The sequence below is a fragment of the Rhagoletis zephyria genome, unplaced genomic scaffold (assembly GCF_001687245.7).
Source record: "Rhagoletis zephyria isolate East Lansing unplaced genomic scaffold, Rhagoletis_zephyria_1.1 Rzeph_scaffold_01782, whole genome shotgun sequence".
NCBI lineage: Eukaryota > Metazoa > Arthropoda > Insecta > Diptera > Tephritidae > Rhagoletis > Rhagoletis zephyria.
Window position 1 is genome coordinate 99,496 of NW_016158866.1, and position 6,959 is coordinate 106,454.

Consider the following 6,959-nt stretch of genomic DNA (forward strand, 5'->3'; position numbering starts at 1 on the left):
ATGTTTTTAGTAGTTCTTAATTATTTCACGCTTTAATATTTATACATATGTAGTTGTATATGGATAACTTTTTCTTAACCATTTAGCACAGAACAATGTTTTTTACGGCTTTTTTTAATAAACCTTACACCATTCTTGTTATGTGTTCCTTATAAGCCATCGAAAAGACTCGAATGTTAATTTAATCGCACGTGTATCACTTTGTTATTAACATTTCAAATTTTACTAATTTAAATACTACATTTGTTGTATGTTCTTTGCTACATTCATTTTTTATGGTTAATATGCATATATTGGGGCATATTCTTGTTTTCGTACGAATCGAAAATCATGAAATTTTCCTATCATTTTCTATGCAAAAATTTTAAATTTTTCATTCGTACGAAAACCAGAATACGCCTCATTAATTTTTTTAAGTATTAATTTTTTCTCTATTCTTCAAAATTTCCCACAAGCTAACATTAATATGTAAACTTTTCTTAAACGTGTGAGTAGACTACATATTCGAAAAAAGATAAAGTATTGAACTGCACCATTTGCTTTCTTCTTTTAGTGCATTTTCTTTAATGTTTTATGTTTTATTTAACAATTTTACAGATGCTTAAGTTTTCTACACAGTATATGTTATTTATGTTTTTAAGAATATAATTAAATAACGTTTAGATTTACGATCTTTATGTATCGCAATAAATGTTGCACTGATATCTCTATCAACATTTCAATACACTTGCTGCTTTCCCACGCGCCTCCGCTGCTCTGGCTTTAATGAAATTTGCAAAACGTTTGCTTTTTAGCACTTTGCGCGCGCCAACTACTTTTTGTATGTTCTGTATTTTTATAAGCATTTTTTATACCGATATACATATTTTTATTTCGCATTTTTTCAATGATTTGTTATGCAAATTTTGGTTACGCCAATTGCTTTTAACATACTTATGTATATTAAGACTCATGCATTCTTTTTTTAATTTAATTTTTTTTTCATGCATGCGTCATACGCCGATTTTTACACGCACACAACATCTAATTATTAATTTTCACTTTTTTTTATAATTTTCACTTAATTTTTGTTTGTTTGTAGTTTTCAGCTTGAATGCATATAAAATTTGCTTACGCTATAAAAAAATCATCAACGCCATTTTTGCAGCGTTAATAAGTATGAGAAAAAAATTGACAGAATTATGTACGAGCATGTTAATCGTTTTGTTGTCGTGGTTGTTGCTGTTTGCTTTTATGATTCACTTGTTCATTTATTGTTGCTTGGTTTACTGTTGCAAGCTCACTGCTTTTTGCATCTACCTATGTATACATTACTCAAGACGTTGTTGTTCCCTCAATGTTTTAGCGATTGTTATTGTTGATATATAATGATTATTTCGTTTCAATATTTATTTATGTACTAAAAAATGCAAAAGCGCGCAAACGAATGCACGAATGCAGCTGCTAACCACTGGCCGGTCGCCATTTCACGTGCAAATGTCAATTTGCTGGGATTTCCGCTGCTGTCATATTTCCGCTAGAATGCTGTATGCATGCTGTCAGATGGTGTTTTTGCATTTTTTTCCAAGTTGCTTACGTTTGTTAAGAGTATATTATATTTTGTGGCTAATAATAATTAAACTAACATAAACAGCTGTGGTCAATAAGATAGTAGCAAAATTTAAAATTAGCATTTTCTTCCTAATGAAAACACTTTTGGGGTACTTTCCGGAGTGTTGCAAACCCACTGCACGGTGCACGTTAAAAACCGGATTTCCTATGGGACAGCTTTGCAAACCGCGCAACCGTGCACCGTGCAAGAGCTTTGCAAGGCTGCGAAAATACCTCTATTTTGTTCATACGTTATATGGTAGAAAATGCTCAACACACTAAAAAAAAATTTAAACAGTAATTTTTAATGACTTGAAACGTGCACTAAATTGAATGGGCTTCAAAACTGCATACCCGAAAATTTTCTAAAAATCCTCAATAAAAAGTTTGAAATTTTAATGGCAATTTTTTAAGTTTGATTATTTTTTGTGTACTTTGTGCAAGCTTCGAAGCTCTATTTATGTGTATTGATCGAATTATATTTTAAATGAAAATTATTAAACATAAATGAATACCAAATAAATCAAAGTTGCAAAAAATATCATTTTGAATTTTGCTACTATCTTATTGACCCGCAACTGTATGTATGTATATAAGTATATGTAATTATTTGCTTTTAATAAATGTTTGTAATTCTTTACTTGGTATGTTGTATACATATATGTGTTCTCAAGTTTTTGTTGTTGCCTGTGCTTACTCACATACTTTCATGCGTGTAAATGTATAACTTTTGTTCTTCAATGTATGTATGTAAGTGTGTTTGTCTGTAATAACTACTATGGAGTCATGCGCACATTTATTAATGCATGTCTTATGTGAATTTTAAAATTATCTATGCATGCAACATGTATTAATTTCCACAGTAAATATACATATGTATGTATGTATGTAAATATGTATTTAGCCTACATATGCACAACAACATGCTGTGACTTTCGTATTTATTTTTAATTATTATTATTTTTTTTTTGTAATTCACACAATTGTTCGTTTATTTTGATTCTAGTACCGTTATGTACTATACTGCTATTTAATTTAAGGTGGTTGTTTTATAACAAGCAATAAACAATTAATTTTCTTCTTCTTCTTGTACTCCTTTAACATCTAAAATACATGGAAAATTGCCGCATACGCGCTAAACACTCGCCACTTTTCGCCTACACTATACCGCCCGCCACTAAGCGTACACACACATGCACACAGCTAGGCGCTGCTGTCACAGGTGTAACACTGCAATTTGTCTAGTGATCCTCATCACATTTGCAGATGTTGTTGTTGTTTTTTGCAAATAAGACAAATTGCAGTATTCGTTGTGGCAGTTGACATTTGCCTCTGGATGGTTGGTTGGTTGGTTCGTTCGTTGATAGCACCCATGCCGACAGCGTGTAGTGTGTGGTGCGTGAGCGAGTGAGTGTTCGCATTGGCAATCGGTGTTGGTTTCGAACGAGTGGAGGTGTTGTTTTATGCGTATGCATTTTTTTATTCGAAAAAATCATCGGTAATTTTTAGCCACTTGAAACCTGCACATTATTAGACTAAAATCCAATGGGCTATAAAACTGCGTATTCAAAAAAAATTCTACCGCTTCTGAGAAAAAAGTTTGAAATTTGGGTGAAAATTTGTTGCACTTTTTTGCGGACTTTTAAAAAGTTTTAAACTTAAGTTTATGTGAGTTTTGTCAGAGAATGAACTGTATTTTAATTGAAAATTCTTAAAAATAAATAAATAAACATGAGTGGCAAACAATATGACTTTGAAATGGGGGTGCTATTGTATTGGCCAATACTATACATACATAAATAATTAATGTATGCATGTAAGTTGTGTAGTGCGAAAAAATGTATACCCGAGATCCACACTCTGAATGGTAGATACAGATGAATAAAAAAACTAAAAACCCTAAAAACAGGAGTTGTTTTAATTATTAATAAATGGTGACAACATAAAATTGTGGCGTGGAATAAATTGAAACTAACCAAAGCACCTAGAAAATAAAATCAAGTTCCGTTTAAATTAGAAATTTTTTTTTTATTTTTTTTTTTATTATTTATATTATTTATTAGAAAAAATAGTTAAAAAAAAATTCCTTTGAAAAAATTGTAATAAATATGGTCAGAGTTTCAATCGACTTTAAAAAAATGTATACAAATGATTTCCTAATAACACACACTCTTGAGACACGATAATATACGTCAATTTAATTAATTTGCGCCTTTACTTGCTTAAAAGCAACTCAAAAATTCGAATATTAGCATATTCAACTCCAGCAGCATCATCGTTGCGCTCTTCCCTTTCATGACACCCAAAGCATTAAAATCGGTGCAGATTTGCCTTAGTTATGCGCAAATAAACAGTTGCGCTTTTAGCAACATTGTTGCGCATCACATGCAACATGTGGCGGACAGCTGCTGGGCGGTGCTGCACGCCTGGTGCTCTGGCCTGTCTGACAAATTCGGCTGGCTGTCAGCGGGCGACCAAAATGATGCCTACTTTTAGGCGTTTTTTATTCGGCACAGGGCGACACTAAATGCGATGAAAACACAGAGCGACTCAGATGAAAATGAATTTTTTGAAAACTGAAATTTTGCAATTTACAAAACTTTTCAGTTAAGTGCAACTTACTTAAGACCTTTTTAGCATAAAAATCGGAAAATTTTATATTTTTAAAAATGTTTTATTAATTTATTTTAATTTAAGCATTATTTTATGTACTTATCGTTTTATTAAATATACACAACTTAGCATGACTGTTATGTTTACAATACTTATACTATTTTTTTATATTTTAAGTGCTTACACTAATTGCAGCATTTATAAAATAAGAGTTGAATATATTTTTTTAATAAAAAAAAATACTTAAACCATTTGCATCACGTTTTGGTCTGCTAACAATTATACGAAGTTTTTGTATGTTTTTTTGTTTTTTTAAATATTTACAAAGAATTGGGAAACTACAAATTTCGCTGGGGAAACGGGTAAGAGGAGAGCTGCCAAAACTTAGCTACATATCTATTCATCTACATAACTTTCGAACACATTTTAATACCTATTTATTTTTAATTTTACGTAGGTAACTTTGTTATTATTTACATATTTGTAAGAAATTTTATTTTAATAAATTTTTACGCCATGTTCGAAAGCTAATTGACATTTTATCCAAAATTTCATTTATGCATATTTGAGTCGAGCCAGCAGTTATAAATAAGGTAAGGTTAAAATTTGGGATAGTCACTTAAGTGGAGATTTAATTTTTTTAAAGCAATTTTTACGGCGAAATCTCACTAATTTAGGCACTTCTCGAGAACAATTCATAACAAATTTGGAATCTGGGACTTGACTATCTGAAATTGAACGAAACCTGTGGTCTTTTTTTTTTTAAGAAAAACTGCCCATTTTACATTACAATTCAACTTCACAACAAAATTATGCCATCGCTCTGGTCCATTCACAAAATTCGGGCAACAAAAAAAAAAATACTCGAAGAAAAATGGTCGCTTTTTTTGTGTTACATTTAAATTTTTCGTTTCCCTTCTTTAACTAAACACTAAGTTTAATCAGGCGTGTGTTTGTCATTGTTATCGATTTAATATTATTTTTTTTTTTTTAGTTTTTTCTATTGTTAATATTTTAAGTCTAATATTGTTGTATACGAACACCAACAAAAGCGGTGGAATCCACTCGTACGACACGAGTTCCTCTACATGGCACAGCCGCCATTTTGTATGCCTCCTCAAAATGGACGTCCATTTGTAGTGTTGCCATAGTATGAAGGTCGTTCTGGCAGCTTGGGTGGCGCATTCGGCACCGGGCGACTGTAAGGAGACAAATCAAGAGAAAAAAGCAAAACAAAGAAAATTAAATAAAAAATAAAAATTTAGAAATAAATGGAGAGCGTAAAGAGAGCATAAGAATATAGAATTATTAGTTATAAAATTGCAAAAAGTGGTAAAATAATTAATTGTATAACTATTTTACATAGACAGCATTAAAGCAAAAACTCACCTTGGCTAATTGGACAATTTACAGTGTTTTGTTGTGGAAGCGTGTAACGTTAGGTAAATAGAGAAAGAGACCAGCACCAAAAAAGGATATGTGTTTTCTAGACACTAAATAGGCAAGCGGCAAATCGGATTTTAAATTTTTTTTATACTTTTACCTCTTATGCTAAATATGAGCGAAAGATGGTATTTTATTTTCAAATGCAAAAATCTAGTGATGCTATTTTTATGAATGATGTGTCGTGCTAGTGAAATGACTTTGCTTAGGGCGAGTTTACACCGCATCACAGACTGTTCAATCGCTATTGATTTCTTTGAAAGTGGAAAGTATCGAAGGTAGGAATAGAGTGAAGCACAAATTTATATCTGAGTGACTCTTCTCGCAAACTGATAATTGTTTACTTTTTTATTTATTTTTTTTTCATCTCATCAATAACTAGAAATTCTCAATTCAAAAAAAAAAATGAAAATAGCTTCAATTTAAACAATTTCTACAAAAATGTTGATAAAAGAAGTTATGAATATTGTAGCATACAAGAATTTTGATTTGATTGGAATTTTTGCGCACATTTTTTAAAGTAAAGCGTAATTAGAATTTTTAGAAAAAAAGAATGCCTATAAATCCAGGACATTTTGAGTAAATAGATAGGATATTACATATATTTAATAAGTTGCTAGTAGTCTAATACCAGATTTCCACTCGGTATTAAATGACAAAAAATTTAATGCAAATGTTTGGGCATTAAATATTCCTCTTGCCATTAGATTAATAAAAAGTGGTCATTATATTCACTAGGCTGGATTTCGACTAGGAAATGACAAACAATTTGGCCACTTAAAATGCAATGAGACGAATTAATGACTCTTTTTATTTAAGTAATAATAAATAATATTTTTGGCGCTTACTTTTTGCCAAGTATTTGGCCAGCTTCTCCTTCAATTTGTTGTGTGCGCCTTGATGTTATAGCACAAATGGACGGACCTGCAGTTTTATGCCGCCTCCGAACGGCAAATGGATTTTATAAGAAGCTTTTTCATGTCAGAAATACACTCGGAGGTTTGTCCGGATGTTGCTCGGATCAGGGATTGAACCCAGGTCCTACGGAGTGGCAGTACGCACCTCTAAAAATATTTTTAATGCCAAACTTTGTTATAACAACTTTTGTCATTTAATGGCAAAGGTAAGTCCGACATTATAATTTTGTGCTAAAAGCAATTTAAAAAAACTCTTTGGGGGTCCAAGCATAGTCAGATTTTGTTTTAGAAAGAAACATCTGTTACGTTTTAACAGATTTTTGTGTGAAAATTTTTAAAGTTTGTACGTTNTTTAGAAATTCGTATACCTAAAAATGCAACTGTGTTAGTAAAAGG

At 31.3% G+C, this 6,959-nt stretch overlaps 1 long non-coding RNA gene across 1 annotated transcript; it reads right to left on the reverse strand.

Moving 5' to 3' along the window:
* Positions 1 to 4,510: 4,510 nt before the first annotated feature.
* Positions 4,511 to 6,615, reverse strand: LOC108365138 (uncharacterized). The gene is made up of 2 exons (XR_001847886.1): positions 5,593 to 6,615; positions 4,511 to 5,402 (listed from the first exon to the last, which is right to left on the reverse strand). It is a non-coding gene; the product is annotated as an uncharacterized LOC108365138 (long non-coding RNA).
* Between the last annotated feature and the right edge of the window lie 344 nt (positions 6,616 to 6,959).